The 27,534-nt window shown below is 40.9% G+C and overlaps 1 protein-coding gene across 1 annotated transcript in view; it reads left to right on the top strand.

Moving 5' to 3' along the window:
- Sh3kbp1 (SH3-domain kinase binding protein 1) overlaps nucleotides 1–27,534 on the top strand; it is a gene marked incomplete at its 5' end in the record, with an annotated part of 338,774 nt that overhangs the window by 50,318 nt on the left and 260,922 nt on the right.

Here is a 27,534-nt window from a genome sequence, read left to right as displayed (position 1 = left end):
TGTGTAAAAAAGGGATCACCTGGAGACTGTTTCTCATGGGAAGTACTAACTAGGTTCAGAAATCCCAGTGCCATATGTTTCTTAGCCGACATGCAAGAAGAACGGATTGTCCTTGGTAGGAAGATATGCGTGCAGAAATCCCTAAGTCCTTTGTGGTATCAGACCGTACTTAGCAACATGCCTGGGCTGTGGGGTCAGGTAGTATGGGGGATCTTGGTTCCAGAGAAGCATTTAGCCCCCCAAAGGAGCACCAAGGGCTGGATGGGAGGCTTTTATGATAAAGGGTATTGGTGAAAAATGTGTGACCTATTCTCAGCTTCCAGCCCTTGGGCCTTCTATCTCTACCCTGTGGGAGTCTAAAATGCGTAGGAATCTAGTTCAGTCTTTCTTCAGGATCTTGCTACGGGATGGTCCTAACATTTCTTTTCTTTGTGGTGTTCGTAAAAGTAGTAGTTTTGTTGGTAACATACTGGGAAACATTGCTTTCTGGACTGGTGGGCATATAGCCCCCTCCCCCATCACCTTGGACTGTGCTTTGAATTCAGTTCTCTAGCTTTATGAGTAGGAAAGCATTACATCCTATCCACCAGCGACTGACTCTGTTGATTTGTAAATGCGAGGTAAGCTTTTGCCTTTCCAAATGAAACCTCCAGTTTTGGGAAAGGACTATCTTTGAAGTTGAGCCAAGTTCTAGTGTAAAAGGAGGGTTTTTCAAACAAAAGGGGCAATTGTTGGAGTGAAGATGAATGATGAAGGAAGGGAGAGAGAGGAGGATTGTGGGAAAGGGAGAAAAAGGGAGGGCTGTGGGAAAGAGAAGAGTGTAGGAAAGAGAAAGGATGAGTCTGGGAGAAAGGGACTGCAGCAGGGGCTCTAGTTTTGAAAGCAGGCCCTATTCTGAATTCCTTGAATGTGTCCTGTTGGCTTAGTGCTTTCTATTTCAGACCACAAATCCACAGAAGCCAAGAGCTGAATTGGAAAGCACTTATAAAACCTATGGAGGGCCAGGGATGTAGCTCAGCAGCACAGCGCCTGCCTAGCAAGTGCAAGGTCGTGAGTTCGATTCCTGGTACCAAAAACAAAAACAAAGACCAAAAAACCTATGGAATGGTTTGGGCACAAGGCTGGTATGTCACAAGGAATTGTGGAATGTGAGAGGAAACCAGCGCAGGGAAAGACAGGGCAGGAATTGTTCACAGTGGCACCAGGGATTACCTCTCTGGCTTCCTGCCTGTGGGGTTGCCTCCAGCTGCCTGTGTCCCTTACCAGAAAGGTGGCTCTTGCCATCCAGTCCACTTTCTGCTATGCTTCCTCTCATCCCCTCGGGTTTGGGGCCTCTTTGTCTCTAAACCTTTGGCTGTTGCCTTGGGGTTTCTGTCAGCCACTTTGTAAAAGTCTCTTTATTAACCCTGCCTCAGCGTATTCCAGGGTGAGCATGATGTTTCCCTTTGAGAGCCCACTGCCTCATCAGGCTCTCTGAGGTGCCACTGGTCCTCTGCTCTAGGCCTGGCTCCCTGTGCTCCTGCCTGATGTGTTAACAACTCACCTTGGCTTGAGCCCTTGTCCCGCCGAGGGGCAGCCATGCTTGTGGGGGGTGGTTGTTTCACTGAGGGCAGAAAGGATGTGGCAGTCCCACGTCTGGGACTGCACTACTTGTGGTTGTCACATTTGGCAGAAAAAGAAACTTCGATTCTTTCAGGTGGCTGAGTCTATTTTCAAGTCTTCACCCTTAGGTCTGCTATTGAAAATTCAGTAGGTGGGTGCAGTGGAGATTAACAATAATCAGAACTCCTGTAGAGATTTCTAAAAGCAGAAAACGTGTCTTTGAGTAATAACATATATTGGTGTAGGTTTACCTTTGAAAGTGGCTTTATGTATGTTTTATTTAGTTAGCGAATAACTTGTCCATGGATTGAATCAGGCAGTTTTGCGGAATCTCGTCATTTATTGGTGTGCCTCTATGTTGATGGCATTACTGTTGGAAAGCCTGGCTTAGGTATTTTGTTAATTCATTTGTCAGACCCTTACTCAGTGTCCCGCCTGAGTATGCATTCCCAAAATGCTGGCATTCACTGTCCGCCCGAATTTGTCGTGGTAGTGTCTTTGTCTCTCTAGATAAGAATACTAGCTAGTTCTGAGCACCAGGCCATCCCGTTGTTAAAAGATGTGTTCTTTGCCAGCTCTGGGGCTGAGATTTGTGAGCCCACATGGCCTTTTGGGTTTGTTCCTTCTTTTACTTAGTCCTGATTTATTTACTCTGTGGCAGAAGCATCTTTTCAAATTTTCCTTCCCTATCTTTCCCCTACACCTTGTTCCTACCTGCTTCTGGAATATGTTTTCCTTTATTTCTTCTCTTTTTAAAGATTTTAAAATTCATTTCAAGGTGAAATTTACCTAAAAATATGCGAGTTGTTAGTATGTGTGATGATTACTGTTTGGACATAAAAGCCTACCTCTGTAACCACCATCCAGATCAATACTGTTGCTGTCCCTCCAGAAAGTTCTATCCTGTCCCTTTCTAGTCATTCCCCTTCCTAGGTAATCAGGCTCAAGATTACAAGATTAGTGCTTCTTGTACTTGAATTTCATATAAATGGAATCACACAATATGTATTTTTCCACAGGTTTTTTCCTTTGGCTTTCTTGCTATGTAATTCAGGCTGGCCTTGAACCCACTATGTAGCCCAGGCTGGCCTCGAACTCACAGCAATCCTTCTGCCTCAGCCTCCCAAGTGCTGGGAATGATATATATTTTTAATGCATGGCTTATTTTGTGTAACAAAATGTTGTTGCATGTATCAGGTCTTTGTTCTTGCTGTGTAGTATCCCACAATAATGCAGACACCATAATGTGCTTATCCATTCTCCTGTTGATAGATATTTGGGTTGTTTCTAGTTTGGGGATTTTATAAAGGTTCTGAACATTTTTGTGTGTCTTCTATGGTTATGTTCAGTCATTTCTTGTGTGTGTGTATATATATCTCCACTTATAAGAATGGAATTGTGCCCTCAATTTCAATCAAGGCTTCTTTCTCTGTGTAAAGCTGTGGTCTCTATGAGCAGGAGGTGTCACATTTATGCTTGAATCTGTATCTCATGAACCACCTGAACTAATCACCCATAATCTTGGTGTCAGTGTAGCTGGCCTGTGAGTGTGACTGGTGAAGAGTGCTGGAGCATAGAACTCAGTCTTGCAGGGATGATTTGATTGTTGGGCCCTGGAACTATAAAGACTAATTCTTAAACTGGGGGTGGTGGTGCACACCTGTAATTCCAGCACTCTGGGAGGCTGAAGCAGGAGGGTCACAAGTTGGAACCCAACATGGAAAACTTAGTGACTTAGTAAGACCCTGTCTCAGAATAAAAAGTGAAAAAAAGGCTGATGATGTAGCTCAATGTGAAGGCTCTGGTTCAGTCACAGTAGTGGAAAAAAAGATCAATGATTACATTATTAAAGCCATGCAAATAGAGAGCATGTATCTAAATTTTGTTGAACTCAAAGAGGAAACTAGCAGAATAACAAAACTGATTCAGTGAGGATATGAGAAATTGATTAAAAAGTCAGTGGAAAAAGGAATGTTCATGTAAGATTAAAGTTAGATTTGAAACTGGTTCATTGCTTAGAAGACAATACATCCTAACCTTTGGGGTTATTAACTGTACCAGAAAAGATAAAAAGAAAGTAGCATATCTTACCACTTTTTTGTGTTATCTTCTTTTATAGGGCTGTAAAATTTCCTAATAAAGTGTTAGTTAAATTAAGTTACACTTCCAGAGAGGCTGATGACCCTCTAGGGGGACTTACTAGAAAAGGCATTAGCATGACATTAGGTCATACAATCATCCTTTTAGCTTAATTTCCAAGTTCTGTATTTTTTTCCTGAATAGACCATGGTAGACCATAATGTGGTAAACAATAATAGAAAAAACTTGGAGGAATCTTCAAAGTCATTTAGTTAAAAAAAATGGCTTCCCTGGGGGAATTAATATTGGCATATAAAAAGAAAGTCACCTGTTTTAGGCAGATGTGGGCTCCTTGTATTTAATTTGCTTTTAAAACCTTACTATGGGATCCAGAGAACAGTTGTGCAAAGGATTGATAAATAGCCTTTTTCTAGGTTCTTCTGACATGGATCCACAGATGCACCCTTTTTAATGAGCAATTGCATGATTTTGAAAAAGAAAACACAGAAAACATGGTCCGGGCTGCCATGCCGATGTCAACCAGCTCTTGGAGGGGACGTTTGGTAAAGTACAGTAAGACGCAGTGTCAACTCAAACTGCATGTACTCATCATGTACTGCAAATATGTACTAATAAAAGTAAAAATTTAAAAAGATAAAATGTGTCTTCTACAAAAAGAAAAAAAAAGAAAGACCCAGGTCCTTGACATTTTGTAGTTCACAAACAGACATGTGGAAAGCAGGAAGCTGTGGTAGGGGTTAAAAGAATATGCTTGTTGATCTTTAAATGCATCTGATACCTTCTGTGAGGAAGTAAGCTGTTTTCTTAGCTTGTTTCTGTATGTGTTAGGTAGAAGTATGTTTTACAAGTCGTTTGCCCTGTTTTTGAAGGTTGAAGTGTTTTTACTCGTCACAGCTTGCTTTCTGGTTCTCTCAGCTGGGTGTTTAGACCTCTATTTGGCATATTCAGAGCCTGTTTTTGTATTTGTGTAGAGTGGTTGGTGTTTTTTAAGTGAAGGACATGAAAGGGCAGTTGTTTGTATACTTGCAGTACTCCAAGATAAAGCTCACAGTTACAGTGCTGACTTACGAAAGAGTCACAATCTACAGTGAAAAGTAACAGAGATTTCCAGGTTGCTGTTCCATATTCCGTGATATTAACATGGATCTCTTTTACCAAATTTCACTTTTAAAAAAACTTGTAACACAAAGGCTGTTAATTTTTTTTTGTTTGTTTGTTTGTTTTGGTTTTTCTCCGGTACCAGGAACCGAACTCACGACCTTGTGCTTGCCAGGAAGGCGCTTTGCCACTGAGCTAAATCCCCAGCCCCAAAGGCTGTTAATTTTGTGAATAATCTGGATGATTGTTTTCAAGATACTTGTCACTTTCGAAAAGGTAGCAGCAATTTTTCCAGGTGTTCCATGGGGTGCAGAGCCTTTTTCTCACAGCAGGTAGCTGTGATGTGCTTGGGTGTGTGGGGGTCTGTTGTATTTACGAACATTTGCTGGGTGGCTGCTGTGTGCTAGGCGCAGGATGTAAGTGCAAGAGACCCATTGAATGGAATTGTCTTTTTTTTTTTTTTTTTTTTGGTTTTTCTCCGGTACCGGGAACCGAACTCACGACCTTGCGCTTGCCAGGCAGGCACTTTGCCACTGAGCTAAATCCCCAGCCCCATTTTTTTTTTTTAACTTTTATTTCCTGGGTTGATGATTGTACATTGCCTAGGGTGAGTCACTTTTTTGCTAGTATTTAGAACCCTTAGGAAATGACTACTTCTAAGAAGTGTCCTCCAGATGTAGCTGGTTTTGGGGTTTTGAGTTTGTTGTGAGATCCTACCTCTTTAATTTGTTGGGGATGAGAAGTTGCTGCCTTTTTGGTCCAGCCCCTGCTTCTTTGGGACTATGCCACAGTATTTTCTATGGCCCTTAGGCAATCTCAGTCTTGGAATACTAGGAAGAACAGCTGGATAGGACAATTATGTCACTTTGGCTAAAGTGGTACAATCAGCAATAACAACAGCATTAAACACAGCATAGAAAATCACAAACTGAGGTAACCATTAATTTGCCACCTTTAATCGTATGAGCTAGATTTGTGGTTATATAACAAAATCTAAAACAAACCAGAATTTTTTTTTAATTTTAAAAATAAAAGGAGGAAAACATTACCAGACAGACAACCTTTTACAAAATAGCAAAAGAACAGTACAGACAATACAGAGTTACAAGTAAAGTGGTAGGGAATTAACAATGCTTGTTGTATTACATATTAATATCTTCAGAGTGCAAACCAGAAAATTATATACAGTATACAGGTCCTTAATATGTCCATTTTATCCTCAGGAGAGAAAACTTTAAAGGGGTTTGGGAAAAAAAGGGAAATAGAAGAGATTAGAAGCAAGGCTGGAGGACATAGGGAGATCACACAAAGTTTGGGAAACTGCTGCAGAAGATGAGAGGGAAAGAGAAAAGGAAGAAATGAAAAGAAGAACAGAACAGAACAACAACCACAAAGAAGCTAGAAACCACATTCACACATATAAAAACAAGGTCAAAAAATGAAGGAGAAAAACAAAACAACAACAACAAAAAACAAACAAGAAAAGTGAGAGAGAGAGAAAAAAAAGTCCCCTTCCAGGTTTGGCTCTGCTGTCACCGGTAGACACCGTGTGGAGGCAGAGTCCAGGTCTGTGTTGATCTATCCCAGCAAGGCAGCAGTAGCTATATGGTGTGGTAGGGGATAATCTCAGTGAGGCTGCACCCTTATTTCCCCTGAAGTTTGGGCTGGATTCTGGCTGTGAGGCTGAGACCAGACCTGTGCACCTTTGGCAGGCTTGAACTCAGCTGGGAGATGCTAGACGGACCCAGCAACTGTTCTGAGTTCTGAGCTCAGTCAGCCCCTCTCCAAGATGGCTCCCAGCCAGTCGCTCTCTCCTGTGGGACAACTGAGCCCTCAGCACTCACCGCCAGCTCGTGCAGTTCTGCACGTCTACTGCTCCCCTCCACTGCTGCATCTCTCCATGGAGGCCTCTGGGGTCGCCAGCAGTCACTGTGAGTCCGCAGGTTTGAACTGCTCCTCCCATGCAGTGAGTCCTGACTCAGGGAGCAGGCTCTGCTGGCTACCACCTTCTTCTTTGTTGAAGTTTCTCTCTTTGCTCTTCTCATGGGCTTCAGCTCTCATTTCAGATCCTTCCTGGGTCCAAGGGACCCACTTCCCTCCTTCTTGTCTTCCTCACGTTGCTATACTCCGGTGTCTGGATGGCAACTCTCAGAGAGGCAGTTTCTTTGCTGCTTGCTGTTCTGCCATTTTCCTGGAAGTCTGGAATCATTATCACATATGTAATTTCTCCTACAGGGTGAGTTTTAGAACCTGTGGCCTGGCTTTGAGTCATTCTGTGCTCTGGAGAGCGTGTGTTAGACATTGTTCTACAAGGATGTTCAACAAAGGTGTCCCTGATTAAAATGCCAATTGTTTTTGAGTGGATTTGTTAGGCAACTCTTAGAATGTGCTAGACGAACACCAATTTGGCTTTTTGGGCCCTGATTTCTGGGTTACTTTGTGGAATAATAACAGCTTCATATATATAATAGTAGGCTCAGTGGTTGCTTGGTTCTGCGTGTATAATCTCCTATGTCTGTCTGTACAACGAGAATTTATCGAGCACTTTCTATATGTGCCAGACAGGAAGGAGGCTAAGCCCTTCATGTGTTTTATTTCATTAAATCCTTATACCACCTTATGGCAAAGGTACTGATTTCATCATGTTCATTTTTAGAAGAGACAGTGGAGGCATATCAAGGCTAAAGGACTTACCTAAAGTCATAAGTTAGTGAGGAGCAGACAGATTACTAGAACCAGATAGGCAGGCTTTAGAACCTAAGCTCCATTGGTCAGCATTATCTGGGGGTACAGTTTGTTTGGAGAAAAGTAAGCCCCTTTATCATGATCATCTGCTGGATTAGGCCTCCTCTAAGTGTCCTATCAGGTGGTCAAGGTTATTAACTTACTTCCTGAATTTTAGAAAATTCTCTTCAGAAATCAATTATTTCCAACTAAAAGGGTAGCCCTTGCCTAGTTTTATGGGCTTGCACTATTATTCCTACAAATTGTTAAAGCAAGGCCATTAGGGAAAATTCTTTGTTCTTATCCATTTGTAAGCACACATGTAATTTTAAGGGTGTTAGGATACACTTTTCAGAAAGAGTGTGACTCTTCTATCAGTAGTAGATGACTCAGATGTGTGACTATTGATTGTTCCTCATGCATATGGCCAGCGAAAACAACCGATTCCAGTTCAAGCACTGTAGTTTATTTTCACAGAGTCCTAAAACTAACAAAAAGAGCCTATTAGACACTGTTATGAGAAATGTTACTCCAAGTAGGGTCTGGAGTAATTGAGGACAAGTGTGTGATCTGTAAGAGCCCACATCATTTGGCGAATTCTTTAGGCTTTGTAACTTTTACTGTGCAGGACGGGGGTGTGTGTCTTGTGATGCAGGAGAGCTGTGGCCTCAGTAAATTTAGTCCCCTGACCAAGTTGATTGTGGTGATTATGTATAATGGAATCTTATTTTCTTAATGACAAGATTATCACATCTTAGCTTAGAAAGGGACTTTGAGATCACGTGTTTTAACCCCCGGCTTTCTAGCAGATTAAAATCTAAACCATCTAGGATGTTACAGTGATAATTACTTGTGAAGTGTGGAGCCTGCCCCCAGGACTCTGCCAGTGAGTTCCTGACCCGGCCTGGCTGGGGCAGTACTGCATGGTCAGAAGTTTGGGATAAAGCAGGAGTTGGGATAAAAGCCTTAGAATAATTCTAAAAGTTCAGGCAATTCTGCTGCTTGGTAAAGCTTAGGCATTCACTTTGTACTGTGGCACCGCTAGGGCAGCGTCATCATTTACACCTGCTATCTTTTCTCAAGAACGTGGATTGGTAACCAGTGATCTAGATTTGAAAATATTATATTATTTTAAAAGTAGTTTTATGTGTAAGTGACTACAAATGAATATATGACAAAATATAATCATGCTGAGAATTGTAAAATAAAAGTCTGCAGATACACAAAGAACATAATAATAGGTAAACAGTGCTCAATTTGAGGCCACTAGAGTGAATACAGTTTAATTGCAGAATCTCTGGACTAAATAATTAATTCTGTTTTATTTGTTACCCAGTGGTAGTGAGATGGGCAAAATTTCCAGGCATGGTCTTTAAGATTCTCTTCTCATATCCTCACAATGCGTGAATGTGATGAGCTACCACTCTAGTGACTGTGTTATGTTATGCGACACACCAGACCCTAAAAAAGGGAGGTTCTGCAGGCCTAAGTTATCACCTGGGCCCTCTGAGGAGAGAATTCTGCCTACTGGTATAAGAGAAAGTCAGAGAAATTCAAAGCTTGAGAAGGACCTTTGTGCTTTGAAGGAGAGGTCAAATGAGTACAGGGAACCTATAGGAGCACAGAACTGAACTTGACTGGCAGCCAAAAAAGAAATGCAGACCTCAGAACTACAGCCATCAGGAAAGGGATTTTGCTAAAAACCTGAGTGAGCTTAGAAGTGGGTTATTCTCCCAAGCCTCCAGGTAAAAGTCCAGACTGGTATCTATCTTGTGAGACCCTAACTGATCATAGAACCCGTGTGAGCCTATCAGGATTTTTGATTTACAGGACTGTTAGATAATAAAGGGATGTTGTTTTAAGTTACTTCATTGCATGGCTTAAAATGCAGCTAGCAGATGGTCTAGGGTACAGCTCTCCCTGTCGGTGGACAGCTTGTCAGTGGAAGCTGAGTGGGGAATACGCACATCTATACCTGGCTTGGTGGCACCACGCAATCCATGGCAGCTCTTCCTTCATCTGCTAGGGAACGGGAATTCTGGAGTTCTCCCATTCTTCTCTCGTCCCCTATGAGCAATATTATGCAGCTTACCCTCCCCCTGTACTGGAGAGTGGAAAAGATCTCGAAGAGGAAGGAGCTCTACTCGTTAAACCTGCATAGAAGTCCTGGGTAAACTCTTGACTAACCCACACATGAATATGATAGAATTAACATGCCAAAAGGCTTAAGAATACTAGAAAGTATAGAATGCTAAGTGTTGGAGACCAGTACAAAGTGGCTCTGAGCTGGATTGAATATTAACCAATTGGCTTTCTGTGTTTACTTGTGAGTTGTCTGAAGTATGGGCACCTTGTCTGAAGATAGGCAGTGGACTCATAGTAAGTAAACCTCTGTGAGTCACTGGTCACCCTGAGGCCTGTATTGGCCTGTGAAGCTGTGACTCCTCAGAGGACAAGATAAGGCCACAGCTGAGGACATTTGGCTTCAACCCCAATTAACTACAAGGAGACTGCAGTGCAGGCTCCACACTCCTACAATAAATACCAACCTAAAGATAAGGTAGTTCTCCTCAGTGACATAATTTACTACTTGGGAAAATTCTCCCAAGGTCCTGCGTTTTCTTGAGTATCCTCCTCCTTTGTTTGAAAACCAAATAAATATGGGCTTCCCAAAGAAGTCTTTGTCTAAACTCAGAGAATATTGAAGCAGTAAGAGAGTGAGATCCTCCTGGAGCCCTGAAATCATTTCAGTTGTCTCATTTATTTAAGCCTTTGCCATCCACTGCTTGGGAGATTGTGGGCCTGATCAGCCTGCGATAACTAAGGGTTACTTGACCTGATAGCTAAATAGGTTTTCAGAATGACCTCTGAGTAACAAAAATGAAGCAGATCAGAACAGCATTGCAAGGGCTCTGGATACTGAACTATCATTGGACTCACAGTCTACAAAAGTAGCCCAGGACCTGCATGCTTAATCTAGGCAGAGTGTAAGACTGCATGCTGAAATTAAAATAGGATCTAGAATCTGGGTATGGATGTGCATGCCTGTAATCCCAGAATTCTGGGAGGCTGAGGCAGGAGGATTGCAAATTTGACCCTAGCCAGGGATATTAAGTGAGGCTTTGTCTAAAAAATAAGTGTAGGGGGATATAGTTCCCAGTACTGAAAAAAAATCCAGAGAATTGTGATAAAATAGTCCAAATGTCTAGGACATGATAAAACACTTGCCATATGAAGAAACAAGAAAAATCACAAGTTGAATAAGAAAAGGAAGTTGACAGGTACCAATGTGGAGAGGGGTCATATATAGGAATTAGCCAATAGAGATTTACTGTTTTTTGATATCTGGACTCTAACTCAGGACCTTGCACTTTCCAGGCAGGTGCTGTGCCACTTAGCTATATCCCTGGCTCGAGATTTTGAAGCATCCATTATTAAAATGCTTTAATAAGCAATTACACCCTTCAAACAAATGAAACGTTAGAAAATCTTAGCAATTAAAAAAAAATAAAAGGTGAAAATTATAGAACTGAAAATTAGACAAATTAAAAACCTTTTGGGATGAGCTCAATAGTAGGTTAGATATGACCCAGGGAAAATCAGTGAATTTGAAGATGGATCAATACAATTTACTTAATCTGAACAATAGACAGAAATTAGTCTGCAAAAAAAGAAAGGAATAATAGAGCCTTCGAGACCAGTGAAATAGTAACAAAAGTTCCAACATTTGTGTCATAAGATTCCAGAAAGATATAGGAATAAAAATATTTGGATAAATAGTGTCTGAAAACTTCCCAAATATGGAAAAAGGCATACACTTTCAGAATTAAGAAGCTGAGCAAAACCTAAATAGGATAAATGCAAACAAACCTGTATTAAGTTATAAGGCAGAGGGGCACATGGCTTCTAAAAACTAAAGACAAGCTGACCATGATGGTGCACTTCTGTAATCCCAGTACTCTGGGAGGCTGAGATAGGAGGACTGTAAGTTTGAGCCCACCCTGGGCTATTTAGTGACTTAGAAAGACTGTTTTGAAATTAAAAATAAAAGGAGAATTTGGGATTGTTATGTCTGGATGTCCCCCAAAAGCCTCATGCAGTCATGGGGCGGGCTTCTAGAGTCTATGATTGATTCATGGTCCAATGTTGGAATTATGGATGTGAGTGCTACACCTGCACTAGGGCAGGTATTTTGCACACAGTGTAAGGGAGGGAAAGAGGCTGCTTGCCACTGCTCTTCCCTTTTTGTTCTTGTTGCTTTTGCTGTTTTCTGCCACCATGAACTGTTGCCCTGTGCCATGTGCCCTTCTGCCTTGGAGCCAGCCAAGTATGGACTGAAACGCCACAAACTGTAAGCTAAGTAAACATTTCCTTCTTTAATTTTGGGCGTCAGGTGCTTTGTCTCGGCAGTGAGAGAAAAGTAACCAAGAGAGGGATACAGCTTAGGGTGAAGGCTCTGGGTTCAACCCCACATATGAAAACAATGCAGAAAAAGTATCAAGAGAGAAACATTACATTACCTACAGTGGAAGGATGATGTGGATGACAGTAAATTTATCATGAAATCATGGCATCCAGAAGGAAGTGCACAACATTTTCAAATTCTGAAAGGAAAGAATAGTCAACTCCAAATTCTACATCCTTTAGGAATGAAGAGAAAATTTAAAAAAAATTCTCTAATGATGGAAAACTAAGAGAATTTATCAGTAGAAGACCTGCATATAAGCAGGGATAAAGAAAATTCTCTTATGTCAGGCGTGGTGTTGCATACCTGTAATGTCAACTATTCAGGGGGCTGAGGCGGGAGGATCACAAGTTCAAGACCAGTCTACTTAGTAAGATACTGGTACAAAATAAAATTTAAAAGGCAGGGGATGTTTCTCAGTAGTAGAATGCTTGTCTAGCATGTGTGAGGCCTTGAGTTCAATCCCTACTACTACCAACAAAAACAAAAACTAACAAAAAAGGAAGGAAGAAAGAAAATACTTTAAGTACAAAGGAAATGGTAATTTCACCTTACCCCAGTAAGAATGGCTAGCGTTAGGAAATCAACCAATAACAATGCTGGCGAGGCTGTGGAGAAATAGGAACCCTTCTCCACTGCTGGTGGGAATGCAGACTGGTGAAACCACTGTGGAAATCAGTTTGGAGAGTCCTCAGAAAACTAGGTCTAGAGATCCCATTCAACCCAGCTATTCCCCTGCTGGGTATTTTCTCAAAAGATCTAAAAACATCATATCACAGTGATATATGTGCACCTATGTTCATAGCAGCACAATTTGTAATTGCTAAATTGTGGAAGCAACCCAAATGTCCATCCACTGAGGACTAGATAAGAAAATTGTGGTACTTCTGTACAATGGAATATTACTCAGCTATAAAGAAAGGTAAACTCGAGGCTTTTATAGGTAAATGGTCACAACTAGAGACCATACTCATAAGTGAAATAAATCAGACATACATGTGCAAGCACCACATTGTTTCACCAGTGTAAAACCTGAAAGAGTTAATTTAAACTAGGAGATATGATAGACATTGTGAAATGATAGGAAAACACTCAAGGATAAAGGGCAACTGGGATGTGGGCAAAGAGAAGGGAAAGGAGAAATTTTGTATGTATGTATATACAGGATAGTTAACATAGTTGTTCTACTGTCTTCTATTTCTTTGCTGAAAGAAACGGTCAATGAGTCCTTGATTGATCAATATTGCTTGTCTCTATCTGTATTCAACAGAAACCACTTTGAAGATATCAGTATGTAATACAACAAGCATTGTTAATTTCCTACCACTTTGTTTTTAACTCTATATTGTCTGTACTGTTCTTTTTTGTTGTTGTGGTTTTTTTCTGGTACCAGGAATCGAACTCACGACATTGCACTTGCTAGGCAGGCACTGTGCCACTGAGCTAAGTCCCCAGCCCCTTGTTCTGTTCTTTTGCTATTTTGTAAAATGTTGTCTGTCTGTTAATGTTTTCCTCCTTTTATTTTTAAAATAAAAAGACTAAAAAAACAAAGAAAATGAAAATAGAAGACCTAGAATTTCACACACACACAAGCACACACACACACATGCACACACACAATAGTGCATAAGTAAAAATAGAGACAGGTATAATAAGTTATTTTCCTTCTTATTACTTTTTAAAATTATGATTGATGATGGGGGCAAAAATTGAAGTAACTGGTGTGGTGTTCAAAATATGGAGTACTATATAGGAAAGTTATACTTAAAAAGTAGGAAAGGAATAAAGAAACCTAAGTGGAAGTGAGGTTTTTATGCTTCTCTTGAACTGGGAAATTATATCAGTAGTCTGTGATAAGTTATGTGCATATGTTGTGGTAAGCGTGGTGGTGAATGCCTGTAATTCCAGAACTTGAAAGGCTGAGGCAGGAGAATCACTGTGAACTTCAGGCCCTCCTGGGGTACATACTGAGGTCAAGGCTAGTCTGGATCACATAGTGAGACTCTGTCTCAAAAAAAGACAAAAAACAGAAAGCTAAAAACCACTTAAAAAGCTACACAAATACACTAAAACACTATAGATAAATCAAATGGAATTTTAAAAATATACAAGGAACCCATGGGACAAGAACAAAAAGGAAACTAGAAAAACAAACAACGAGCAAAAAGAGAACCACACAATGGTATAACATGTTAATAATTACTTGAAATGTGACAGGTCTAAATATACCAATTAAGAGATAATAAGTGGATTAGAAAGCATGACTTGACTATATATTGTACACAAGACTCACTTCAAATATATTTATATAGGTACAATGAAAGTAAGAGGGTGGAAAAAGATACACGACACAAATGATTTTCAAAAAGCAGGAATGGCTATTTACAAAGCATAAAAGTAGACAAAAGAACAAAGAAAGTTATCAGGAACAACTATAGAATGATAAAAAGTGTCATTCTACCAACAAAATATAGTAATCCCAGGTATATATGCACCAAACAACAGAGCTTCAAAGTATAAACGTTGTGTGATTTGTGTTGATTCAACTTTTGATTTTTCAACTTTACAATGGTGCAAAAGCAATAGGAATTCAGTGGAAGCTGCACTTCAAATTTTGAATTTTGACTTTTTTTCCTGGGTTAGTGACACACAATACAACACTGTATTATGATGCTGAGCAGTGCCCGGTCAGCCACACAATCATGAGGGTAACCACCCGATTCTCTAAGTGTACTGTATTGCTAAGCTGTGATGTTTGGTATGTTAGGTGTATTAAATATATTTTTGCCTTAACATAATTAAGTCAATTATATCTTAAGATACTTAAGATCTTAAGATACTTAAGATAATTAAGTTAATCCTATTTTACAATAGGATTATCAAGATATAATTTGAGGAACAGGTGTATGTGAAACAAAACCAGATAGAACTGAAAGATAGACAAACCCACAATTACAGGTGGGAAGTTTAACATCCCTTTTCAGAATTTGATGGATCTACTAAACAGAAAACCAGCAAAGATATTGAAGAGCTAAATATCATCAACTGTAAGATTCTAATTGATGTATGTAGAACACTCTACTTAGAAACAGCACAGAGCAAATTCTTTTCAAGTACCTATGAAATATTCACTAAGTTAGACCCTATCCTGGGTCATAATTACATTTAAAGTACTTTAAATTAGAGTATATTCTCTGACCATAATGTAATCAAGTTAGAAACCAATAACAGATCCTGAGACAATCTCCAGGCATTTAGAAATAAAATATCACACTTCTAGGCAATATATAGCTCAAAGAGGAAGTCTCAGAGGAAATTTAAAAATAGATCTAACAGACTGAAAATGAAGATAAACATATTAAGATTTCCAAGGCAAAGCTAAAGCAGTGCTGAGAAGAAAATTCATTGCAGTAAATGTTCACATTAGAATGTAGGAAAGGCCTTAAATCAATAATCTAAGCACCCACTTTAAGAAAGTAGGAAAAGAAAAGCAAACAATTCAAAATCAGAAAAATAGAAACAGTGATTACTGAAGTCATCATTGAAACTGGAAACAGAAAGATAGCAATCAATGAAAATGATGTTCCTTTAAAAAGATAAGATAGATAAGCCTTTAAGAAGACTGACAAAAAATAAAGCAGGCATGAATTATAATATTAGGAATAAAATGGGATGTTATTGTAGATCTGACAGCTATTGAAAAGTCAAAAGAGAATACAACAAACAATTCTATGCACATGTAACTCACAAGGTAGATTAAATGGACCAATTCTTCAAAAACCACGAATGACCAAAACTAATCCAAGATGAATTAGGTAACCTCAATAGTTGTACGATTATTATAGAAATTGAACTTGTAATTTAAAAAATTCCAAAAAGGAAATTTGTAGGTTCAAAGGATTCACTGAGGATCTTCACCAAACTTTTAAAGAAGAATTAGCACCAATTTATTTTACAAGCATATAGATAGCACAAAAAAATGCAGACCAATATCCCTCAACTGCATAGATTTAAAAACTCCTCAACAAAGTACTGGCAAAACAAATCCAGGAACATACAAAATGAATTATATACCACAACCATGTGGAGTTTATTACAGATATGCAAAGTTGTTTCAGTGTTTTAAAGTTGACTACTGTAATCCACTATGTCAACAGGCTTTGGAACAAAAAATCATATTGCATGATTATATCAATAGTTGCACAAAAAGCATTTGACAAAATTAAACACCCATTAATGAAATAAACTCTCAGTAAACTAGGTTTTCTTCCCCAACTTCATTGAAAGCATCTACAAATGACGTACATTTAACACCATACAAAATAGTGAAAGCCCATGTTCTTTGCCCCTGAGAATGCAAACAAGGCAAGATGTCTGGAAACAAGCTGAACATTCTTCTGTAGTGGGTAAATTGTTAACAAAATTCTTATCCATACCACGGAACAATACTCAGTAATAAAAGCAATTGACTTTTGATACACAGGACTTGGATAGATCTCAGGGGCATTGTGCTTTGTGAATAAAGCCAATCTCAGATGTTACATAGTGATTACATTTATATTCTCCACATGACAAAGCTATATAGAGTTGGGAAATAGATTACTGGTTGCCATGGGACAGTGATGGGGCTTGTGGGAGATGACTACTATTATCATAAAGGGGTAGCATGCGGGAGTTCCTTTGTGGAGATGAAACAATTTTCTATATTGATTGTGGTGGTGGTTGTACAGATCTATCCATTTGATCAAGTTGAATGTAGAGCCACACACACATACACACAAACACATACATCAGTGCAAAAAAGACTGATAAAAACTGAGCAAGGTCCACAGCGTAGTTAACAGTGTCATACTGATGTCAGTTTCTAGTCATATACGATATCATCACTGGGGGATGTGTTCATGGGATTCTATGTGCTATTTTTGTAAGTTCCTGTGAATATATAATTATTTTTTAAGGCCAGTTTGCCTCAACCCTGGTTACACTTGAGTATTATGTGAGGAGCTTTAAAAACTGTCATTGTTCCTTTGCTACAACATAGATGTAACTAGAGGTCATTGTGTTGAGTGAAATAAACTAGGCACGGAAAGGCAAGTACCTCATGTCCTCCCTGATTTGTGAAATCTAAACAAGCTGATCTCACTGAAGTTGAGAGTAGAGTGGTGGCTACCGGAGGCTGCAGAGGGAAGTGGGGAGGGATGAGGACAGGCTGATGAGTGAGTACAAGGGTCTGATTAGGAGCAAGACCTTTTCTTTGTTTTTTTTAAAAGACACGTTTCTCACTATGAAGTTCAGGCTGGCCTTGAACTCACTGTGTAATCTAGGCTGGCCTTGAACTCTCAGTGATCCTCCTGACTCAGCCTCCCAGGTGCTGAGATTAGGATAGCACCACCATGCCTGACCAGGAGCAAGACCTTTTGGTGTGCTGTTGCCCAGTAGGGTGACAATAGATAATAGTAATGAACCATGTGTTTAAAAAGCTAGAAGGATTTTGAAAGTAGTGATAAATTTTTGAGGTGATAGATATGTTTAACCTGATTTAGACATTATACAGTGGGTATGTGTATTAAAACATCACATTGTATCCCAGAGGAAGGCGGAGAAATAAAAGAATTAAGATGTATTATATACATATACAAGTTCCCCATAATGAATGTGTAATCCCTATGAACTGCAAATGTGTACTAATGAATTTATCAACACCCAGGCTGCCCCCAGACCCAGCTTTATCTCTGATCTCAGCTCTCAGCATTAGTATTTTTTAAGATTCCTAAATCTGGTTCTTGTTTTCCATTCAATAAATAAGAAAAAAATCCCCACCACTTTTCCATATGCATACTAGACTTCTCCAGCCTGTTCTGGGTCACGGGTATTTCAGTCATCTCTCAGGATGGTCACATTCTGTCATTAAGCTGTGGTGGTTGTGGCTGTGATTTAGGGAGACCCCTTTCCCTACTGAGCATGTCCAAGGAAGCATTACCATCTGGCCTGTCTGTGGTTGGCTTGGAGACTTGCAGGGACATGGATAAAAGTAGGGGTGGGAGGAGAAAAGAAGAATGGAGGATAGGACCGGAGCGGGGAAGGGTAACAAGAGGAGATGTGGGTCAGAGAGTGTGCTGATGAAAGTGGTCATATAGGGCCCTGCCCTGGGCCTGGTCTCTTGGGGTAAGCATTTTAGAGGGGGAAAAATGAGGGGGAAGGCGATATGACTGTTGGGGTCAGGGCTGCAGTTTATGATAGGTGGCCCCGAAACGCCTCACTAGAGGGTGACTTAAGACTTGAGGAAATGAGGGAGCAAGCCTTGTGGGGATTCTTAGTTACTTTTCTCACTGCTGAGACAAAATATCTGACCCCTAAAGTTAAAGGAGAAAAGGTTTATTTGGCTTACAGTTTTTGGAGGGTTCAGTCCATAGTCAGCTGGCTCCAAGGCAGGGTGGTGTGGCAGAGGGGTATCACAGGGGAGAATAGTTCATAGCAGGCGGAGTGTAGCAAAGGAATGGGGCAGGGGGAAGCAGGCCTCTTTCTGTCCCTTATTTTGTATCCAGTCTACCAGGATTAGGGTGTTGGCAATCCAGTCGGTGGACTGATTCAGCAATCACTCACCCTTAGTCGTAGGACCCTTAATCCCAGCATTGCACTATGAATCAGTCACACTCTCTAGATTCATCCACCTCTGAAAAAGCCCTGTGACCACATGAGGCTTTGGGGGAACATCTAGACACAAACCATAACAGGGATCTAGGGAAAGAGCCCTTTGAGCAGCGAGAATAACATGTGCAAAGGCCCTGAGGAGAGGAAGTCTATGGTATGCTGGCAAGACAAGAAAGAGACCAGTGTGTCTCTAGCTGGGGAGATGCAGTTAGAATTACGGCGCTCTAGATGGGATAGCGCCACCATCAGGACTTGTGGTAGAATGAGATGAGAAGTAATTGGGCTAGTTCCAGCAAAGGAGTGATGTGATCAGAACTGTAACAGGTTCCCTCAAGTTTCTGTGTTGAAAACAGACTGCCAGGGGCAAGGGTGGAAGCAGGGAGAACAATTTGAGGCCACTTACAGGAATCTAGGGAAAGCTGGGGGGTGGCAGTGGGAGCAGTGGGAAGCGTTCAGATTCTGGATATTTCTGAAAGTAAAGCCAACAGGATTTGCCGCTAAGACCAGCTGTGTGGCAAGAGCAGGGGGAGGGAGGGAAGATGCTAAGGGTTTTATACTGAGCACTGGGACAGATTTCAGGGGCTAGGTCCAGGCTAGAGAAAGGAATTTGCATAGCCACTCTGCTGTGGCAGGGACCTGGGGCCAGAAGCACCTCAGGTGCAGCAATTTGTACCCAAGACTAGGATGGCTGCTTTTCTTATCTGTCACCCGTGATGTGAGATACTACAGGTGGAGCAACTTAGAGTTGCTGCTGTATGTTAACCAGTCAACACATATCAGTTGCTAATGTAAATATTAAGTCACTCTGAGATACTGGACAAATTCTTGGTGTTTGTCATTGAGTACTCTTGGATGCAGGTGCCGTGAAGAAGTTGGGAGTACAGGAAGTTATTTGGCGAAGGTTGGGGGATAGCTCCCATGAAAGGTGAAAGGCAGAGGAGTGGGGCAGGCAGAGTCTCACAGGCTGTGATGCCCATCAGTCCCAGCCAGCCAGCCAAAGAGCTCCTGAGCAAAGGTTGCCCCTAGAAGAAAAGGAGAGCTGTTAGTCAGAGGGTACAAAATAAGATGAATAAATTCTGGACACCTAGTTAATGATAATGCTTTGCATAACACCTGAAATTTGTCGAGTAAATCTGAAGTAGTTTCACCGTAAAGGAGTAACTCCGAGGTGGTGGACATGTTGATAATTACATTTCACAGTGTAAATAGGTATCAAATCATATTATATACCTCATATAAATATAGCTTTTATTTGTTGATCACTCCTCAGTAAAGCTGGAAAAAGAATAAGTAGAGCCATCCAGGCTCTAGTACCCCCTCCCCAGGTCAGTAACTAGTGCGGGCTTGCGCGGAAGAAGCAGGGCCTTGGCTAGCAAGAAAGCTGAGGCTGATGCTGCCGGGTGCAAGTTTCTCCTCGCAGGACATGTGGACAGTGCACCTGTACGGTTGCCTGGGAAGCATTTGATTTCACTTTAGTTTCTTATATTACCAGGGAATTTGGAATAAGGTACCACTCCTCAGGCTCAGGGGTATATTTCATCATCTGTATGCCACTGAGGAAGATGAGATAAGAAATTCTAAAGGAAGTTCAGGGAGAGAAAAGCTGAAGATGTAAATATCCCTTTAATGTGTAGTCACAACATTCACCAATGCCAAAGCCCCCCCCCACACTCTCACTCTCTTAACTATTTGTGGAAAGGGGTGCGTGAAGTCAGCACAGTTTTGCTCTTAGCCACCTCTTTCGCTTCTCATGAAAGAATAAACATTTCATTTGTTGTCACACTTCCTTTGGGACCACCAGAATTTTTTCAAGAAGGCCTCAGAGAGGATGTGTGTCTGGGAGTCTGGGTGCAAAACAAAATGGATCTGCCTGAGTTGGTAAGCTGAAAAGCTGTTCAAGCCAAACCACATCCTGCTCGGGGCTTTGGGTGGCAGGTGATCCCGGATGGAGACTCGGAGCCAAGCAAGCGTGTGAACCCTGCTTGCCTCAGAGCTCTAGGGCTGTGCTCAGTGTGCGGTGACACCCTGGCGTTTATGACTCTTAACACCAAGCTTTTCTTCTGAGGCTGCCCCACTCACTGGTCACCAGTAAAGCCTGTGAAACTCATCTAATTCCACTTGTGGCTGTGCCTCAAATCACATGGCTGCAAGCTGCCGCTCTCAGGGAAGTATTTTCCTGGCTATAAAACAAGGCCATACTCAAGATCTGAGGTGGTCCGTGCAGGTTGCTAGTATCAGCACAGCGGGAGCCAGGTGAAAACCAGAAGAGACTGTTTTGTACATATTATGGAGGAAAAAAGCAAATTAAAATGTATTTAAGATATTTAGAAGATGTTCATTTTACTCATGATTATACCAAAATGTAATTGGAGTTGTTGAAGCATTTAAATGTGAGCGTATACTTAGCAGGGTTGTGTTTGGGCAGTATTTTGTTTGTGGTATCATTGGGTTTGCTTTCTGATCAGATATGGTTCATAGTAAAGAAATGACATCCAGAATTAATAGGGACAAAGTATGGGCCAAAACTACATGACAGCTGTTTAAAATCATAAACCGTAATATCTGGGCCTTAACAGGCAGACTAGGAAAGGAGTCAGGTTTACTGCTGTCGTTGTGTAATTGCTGTCACACAGCCTGCCTTATATTCACAATTCAGTCTTCAACTGTTCCTTTCAACAGCCAAGTTACCGGTGTGTGCACAACTTTTTCTCTCCTCCCAGATCTTTTTTTAATTAAATCTTTTTTTTGTGGGGGCAGTGCGGGTGGGGAGGGGGATGGAACCCCGGCACTCACACAAGCTGGGCAGGTGGTCTACCACTTAGCTACATCCCAGCCCCTCTCACCTGATCTGGAAATTGGAACAATTGCCAACCTGCCTATAAAAATAATACATCCACCACATGAAAATAGTTTTAGCTATTCTATGTTAAATGTGTGATTATGATGAGATTTGGCTCTGGTGGCATAAAATGTGAACTCTGAAACAAATTTGCATATGGAGTATGTCAGGCTTGTGGGGTTTCAATTGCTGAGAAATTTTTTGTGTGCTTATTGCTATTTCTTCTAGAGACTGCTCTGTTATTTGGTTCAAAATGTCACATGATGGCTGATCTCTTTGGCACATATAATCTACGCAATTATAGTGTGAGCTTCTGCTGTCAGTGGTGGTTAAAAATCCATATACCTTATTCCTTTTTTAGCCTCTGCTGTTTCTTATTCAATTTAACCCATCCTTTTATTTTAAAACTTGATTTGAATGGGTTCCATTAATAGATATTTTAAGGTGACAATCAAGTCCAGGGTGCTGTCAACTTTAAACTGAGCACAATCCCCATCCCTCAAGCCAGATGTGAAGTCTAATTTCAGGCCTGTTGCAATGCAGAGATACAACTGATTTGTAAGCAGCCCTTGTGACAACATAGTACAGCTGACAAGCCTGTGCTCTTGGGCAGGGTGAAGTGTGTTATCTAGCTGGCTCAGGGTGACCCTGACTGCAATTCTACCTGAGGTGCAGCTCCCAGAGCTACACAGGATAATTAAAGCCGCAGATTCATCATCCCTTTTTAGTCCCATTAAAGACAAACTTGGCCCTTCATTACAATGAAAGCCGAATAAGGATTCACTTTACTAAAACTTATCTTTTCTTCCCTTTTAGGTGGAATGTGTAAGTGAATATTAAAGCATAAAAACAATTAAAAGTCACTTACTCTCTTTGTAATAAAAATTACTGCCTGGAAGTGCTTGGCTTTGTGGCATGCGCTTGCAGTTCTTGGACTGCACGGTCGCTTAGGTTTCTTTTGCTTGTCTATCCTGATGGCAGGGATTGGTAGGTGATTCGTTTTAACCCAGAGTGGCTAGAATGGTCTTATAGACATAGAATGAGCACGTTAGATATTCATCTGGTTTAACTGAATTTAATATACAATCTTATACTTCAGATTAATCAGCAGTTTTAGTTAAGTGGGTCACTGTTTAATAGTACATAATGTATTGGCTATTATTTAAGTTAGTGAATTATTTAAGTGAAAATTCTTTGCATGAGGTGAATCTTACCAAACTGGTGCTCCTTTCATTTGCATATGATTGCTGCTTAAATTAAATTAGGAATGTGGGTAAGAGAAGGAGTGGCAATCCAAAATCTCACAATGTCTGACTACTAGTGTATGTGCTGTATTATGTATTGCAGATTGGGATTTGACACTTGCTGGCTGCCCTATTGTAATTTTCAATTTCTATGAATATTGATAATGATCGTTGGATATCAGTTTAAAGAACAGTGAATTAACATATAATATTTTATAATATTGATTTATAAATGTACATTCTAATGTAAATTTGTTTCATGTTAGGACGTTACTTTTTCTACTTTGATGGTTTCTTTCATTTCTTTGACACTGAAATTTACTGATATATTGGGACAGTTTAAAAAAAATAGTGTCTGAAGCATTGCCAAAAATACTGGTTGTTTTTGAAAATTCAGGTGATCTCTGGAAATTATTGAACAAGACTCAAGTGTATACATATTTCAATCTATTTATATTATAGTACTGTTTTCCACCATGGCCACCTAGACCTTGATTTTATAATATGAAATGCTACTAAACTATTAAAATATAGAAGACTATGAGAATATAACCCACATCTAGCTACCCACCACCTAGTTTTATTAAATGTTACCATTTTGTCATACTTCTGATCCTTTAAAAATAAATAAGTAGACTTCTGGTTTCAGCTCAGAGATGGAGAGAGCTGCAAACGTGTCCCTCCCACGCTTCCAAGAAAAAATCTGAGCAGCCTGGAAATTAACAGAGAACTGAGTTTCAGGAGGAAACAGCTATTTGAAAATCTGGAGAGAGAGAGAGACAGAGAGAGAGGGGGGAAGGGAGAGAGAGGGAGAGAGGGAGAGAGAGACAGACAGATAGGGACAGAGACACCACCAGATGCCGTAGAAATGGATAGGAAGACTCATCTAGAAAATGTGACAATTTGCTGAAGGCAGAGTGTTGCCTGGTTTGAGAGCATGAAGCTTCTGGGCATGGCAGTTGGAGGGAGGTGGTTTTGCTCCTTTGCTTGCTTTTCTTCTAGGGGCTCCACCTAGCTTTTGTACGATTGGGGAAAAATCCAGAGAAAACTCATGGAGTACGCTCAGACTGCTGAGAAATATACTCAAAGAGGAAAAGGCTTATTTTTCAGAGGAAGGACATGGTGTGAAGGTTCTGGTGAAATACCATTGCAGCGGGTGAAGGGAACTCACCCAGCCACCACACCTTACTTTGCCCTCCTCCCCATCTTACCTAAAATGAGTTGCAATCTGCAGGAAAAAGGGCCTCGAGCTGGAGGTAGCCTGAGAACACCGAGGCTAAACGCTGCAGCTGGGGGAAGGAGGTGGGGGAGCGCTGCCCCTGGAGGAGAGGCAGAAACACTTGTGAAGTCTATACCCCCAAGCACTGGCCTTTTATATACTCCAGAGCATGAGGCTTAGAATAGTAGAGAACTGCTCCCTTCAACTGCACCAGCATGCCAGCAAACTTCCAACAGTGACAACAGTGGACTATAGCAGGGAGAGCCACAAGAGACAGGCTTGCTGTAGAGAACAGCACAAAGGGAAGGCCCAAAGCTAAGAGAAGGGACAAGAAAATATCGCTAGAGGAATCTGATATTTCTGACATCTGTAGGAGTAACAGATCTCAGCACAGTCCAACTGTGTTGTTTATATTAATACAAATCCCCACATGAACAATATGTTTACCTAAGCATCTACTACTCTATACAAAATGCTTAGCATTCAAGTCAAAATTACAAGGCACGTCAAAAGGCAAGTAAAGCAGTCTAAAGAGACAAAGCAATCGCTGGGAGCAGATGTGGATGTGATAGAGCTGTTGGAATTATGAAGCCATACACACATATATTACCTCTGTCCACTGAATATCCTTTAACACCAGGTGCCATTTTTAGAGTGGATTTAACAGGTCTGAGCTCTTAGCTTAAAGCCTAACAGAGGGCAGAGAGCATAACTAAAGATAAGCGAAAAGATAAGTATGGTTAGTAAAACATGCAGTGAAGAAATACAAGACGGGAAAAGTATCATAGAGTGGCTGGTGGAGTGTGTGGGCTATTTCAGATGGAGTCATGGGGAAGATCTCTCAAGGGAGGTGATGTGGGAGCTCATATATGATTGATGCAGAAAGTCTTGCCATTATTAAAAACCATCCATGGAGAGAATAACACGTGCAAAACTCCAGAGCTATGAGCAAGTTTGGATCCTCTCAGTGTAATATTCATATTTTGGAAGGTACAAAAGCTATGGAATTGTTGCTTGTGAAAGCAATCTTGCAGCTGTGTCTCAGCTAACCTAGGTGAGGAAGTGGTGGGTGGGTTTTCTCCAGCTTACATAATTCTCTCTCTTTAAATATGTGTAGGTATACTCCTGTATACCCCCATTTTAGGGGGCAAGGAGAATCTGTTCTATCTTCCTTGTAACCACTTTAGGACTAGAGGAATCTGAAGTTCATCCAGGCACAGGGTGAAAAAGAATGTGAATTTGCAGTTATGAATAAATACTTCATGCATCCTCTTCATAACTGTAAAGAATATATATGAACTCAGCTAGCTACTTCTCCTTACCTTACACTCCTGCTCCAGTAGTGATTATTCCTGTATTGCAAATGGGAAAACTGAAATCCACAGTTACCTGACCTGATGAAGATTTCAGATCTTATAGGTCAACCCCAGTATTTGAACTCTGCCAGCCTGACTTGCCATGATTACATTATACAAACTAAAAGGTTGGTTATTCTTAAAAGTAGAGCCCTTGACTGAAAACCAAGAGTAGTTGTTGAATTCTTATGATAACTCAGTTTGTAAAAGTGTTAAAGCTTTGGCTGGTGAAAGGGAATGGATTTAATAAATATATTTTTAAGGATCTAGCACTTGTTCATTGTCATGAGTACATAAAAATAGGTGAGGATTGAGTTCCAAGATGGCAGAGTAGTAAGCAGCAGAGAAAGAGCCTCTTTGAGAGTCACCATTCAGACGCTGGAATATAGCAACATGACAAAAACAAGAAGGAGGGAAATGGGTCCCCTGGACCCAGGAAAGATCTGATATGTGAATTGAAGCCCATGCAGGAAAACATCAACAAAGAAGGAGGAGGTAGCTGGTGGTACCTTCTCCCTGAGACAGGACTCAGTGGGTGAGAAGAGTGGTTCAAACCTGTGGACACATGGTGACTGCTGCCTACCCCAGAGGCCTCCACAGAGAGACACAGCAGTAGAGGGGAGCAGTGGACATGCAGGACTGCACTAGCTGGCAGTGAGTGCTGAGGGCTCAGTACCTGAGTGAGAGTGATTGGCCAGGAGCCATCTTGGAGAGGGGCTCACTGAGCTTGGAACTCAGAGCAGCTGTGGGCTCTATCTAGCAGCTCCCAGCTGGGCTCAGTCCAGTGCACTGTCAGTGCACTGACAGCTGCAGGCTGAATGAGTCTGTTCTTGGCCAGAAAGTGGAGGCTTGCTGAGATTATCCACTACCCTACCAAAAAGCTGCTGCTGGATTGCTGGGATAGATCGGCATGGATTAGAACTCTGTCTCCACACATTGTGTATCAGTGACAACAGAGACATACTTGGAAGTGAACTTTTTTCCCTTTCCTTTCTCTCTCTCTCCTTTGTTTTTTTGTTATTGTTGTGGTTTTGTTTGTGTTTTTTTCTCTCCTTCATTGTTTGATCTTGCTTTTATATGAGGGTGAACGTGGTTTGTAGCTCCTTTGTGGTTGTGCTTCTGTTCTGTTCTTTTTACCTCTTCTCTCTTTCCCTTCAGTCTTCTGCACCAGTTTCCCAAAATTATGGTGATCTCCCTTTGTCCTCCAGCCTCAATTCTAAACTCTTCCTCCTTTTCCACTTCTCTGTTTTCTCCCTAACTCATTTTAAATTTTAATCCCCGAGAGCAAAACTGACATATTAAGGACCTGTATACTGCATATAATTTTTTGGTTTGTTTTAGATTTTGTTAAATAACCACAAATCTAGTTCCTATGGGTAAAGGTGGCAAATTAATGGCTAGCTCAGTTTGTCATTTTCTAGGCTGTGTTTGATTCTATGGTCATTGCTGATGCTACCACTATAGTCAAAAGTGACATACTTGTACCAACTGTTCTTTCTGGTATATCAAGACTGTGATTGACTAAGGGTCACAGAAAATACTGTTGCACTGTGCAAAGAATCAGAGGGTGGGCCAAAAAGGCAGCAGCTTCTCATCTCCAACAAATTGAAGAGGTAGGATCTTGCAACAGACTCAAAACCCAAAAACTAGTTACACCTGGAAGATACCTCTGAGAAATAGTCATTTCCTAAGGGTTCTAAATACTAGCAATAAAGCATCCCACCCCAGGAATTAAACAAAAGAAAGAAAAGAAAATGAGAAGACACTTAAACAAGGTGCAAACCCAGATGTCCAGTTCTCCAAATGCAAATCTGGGGGCCAATGAGGTGGGACAGTCTGAAAGTGACCCACCTTGCCTCTCTGAAGTGGTAGTAACAAAGCAATTGAATGAGGCTCTAGAAAAAACATGAAAGCAGAAATAATTTCTCAGATAACTGCAGAGATGGTGTTCACCATGAAAACCATGCTTAATGACTCTAGAGGAGATACAGACAAAAGAATAGAGGAGCTTAATAAAATTATGAATGCCCTGAATTCTCAGCATAGGAAAGAAATGGATTCCATAAGGCTGTTTCAAGCAGATATCCAGGAGAATAAAAATTTAATTGAAAATAGATGCAGCAGATTAAGCCAATGTGAGGACAAGATCTCAGATATAGGAGACAGGCTTGGGTTAGCAATCATGAAAAGGAAGATTTCTTCTCTTTTTTTGGACCGGCGACTCACTCCCGGCCTCG

This window comes from Chinchilla lanigera, unplaced genomic scaffold (assembly GCF_000276665.1).
Source record: "Chinchilla lanigera isolate Chin_1 unplaced genomic scaffold, ChiLan1.0 scaffold00108, whole genome shotgun sequence".
NCBI lineage: Eukaryota > Metazoa > Chordata > Mammalia > Rodentia > Chinchillidae > Chinchilla > Chinchilla lanigera.
This window is presented reverse-complemented; position numbering and strand designations above follow the sequence as displayed.